Here is a 925-nt window from a genome sequence, read left to right on the forward strand (position 1 = left end):
AATATAGATGGATACTTCATCTTATATATGGATATACAGTTGACACTTGAACTGTGCAGGTCCACTTATAAACAGATTTTCTTCTGCCTCTGCCACCCCTGAGACAGCAAGATCAGCCCTTCCTCTTCCCTTTCAGCCTACTCAACATGAAGACAATGAAGATGAAGGCTTTTGTGATGATCCACTTCCCCTGAATGCTAGTAAATATATTTTCTCTTCCTTATGGTTTTCTTAATAACATTTTCTTTTCTCTAGCTTACTTTAATGTTAGAATACAGTATATAATACATATAATATCCAAAATTTGTGTTGTTTATGTTATTTGTGAAGGCTTTTGGTCAACAGTAGGCTATTAGTATTTAAGTTTTGGGGAAGACAAAAGTTATATATGGATTTTCAACCTCATTGGAGGGTCCACACCTCTGACCCCCATGCTGTTCAAGGGTCAACTGTACTCTATATTTTAATTGGGATAATGGTTACAGATGTGTATGTATTTGTCAAAAGTGACCAAATTGTTCACTTAAAATATATGCATTTTATTGTTTGCAAATTATACTGTAATAAAAGTCAAACAACGCTCTAGTTTCTCTTCAGATCATATAAATCTTTTGCCTTTTACTAAAGATTCCCATGGAGAGGAACACCTCAGAGTTTTTAAACTAATTTTTTGAGGTCTTGCTTTAGCAGGGCTAACCATTAAAAAAAAAGTCAAACACATTTTTGAAAGAAGCAAGTTAAAATTGAAGTTAAAAACTGAATATGTGGGCTGGGCGCAGTGGCTCACACCTGTAATCCCAGCACTTTGGGAGGCCAAGGAGGGCAGATCACTTGAGGTTAGGATTTCGAGACCAACCTGGCCAACATGCTGAAACCCCTTCTCTACTAAAAATACAAAAATTATCTGGGCATGGTGGCTCACACT

The 925-nt window shown here is 36.4% G+C and overlaps 1 non-coding gene across 1 annotated transcript; it reads left to right on the plus strand.

Moving 5' to 3' along the window:
- Positions 1-577: 577 nt before the first annotated feature.
- Positions 578-694, plus strand: LOC115831676. The gene has a single exon (XR_004027183.1). It is a non-coding gene; the product is annotated as a U5 spliceosomal RNA (small nuclear RNA).
- Positions 695-925: the final 231 nt, after the last annotated feature.

Source organism: Nomascus leucogenys, chromosome 19 (genome assembly GCF_006542625.1).
Source record: "Nomascus leucogenys isolate Asia chromosome 19, Asia_NLE_v1, whole genome shotgun sequence".
Lineage (NCBI taxonomy): Eukaryota > Metazoa > Chordata > Mammalia > Primates > Hylobatidae > Nomascus > Nomascus leucogenys.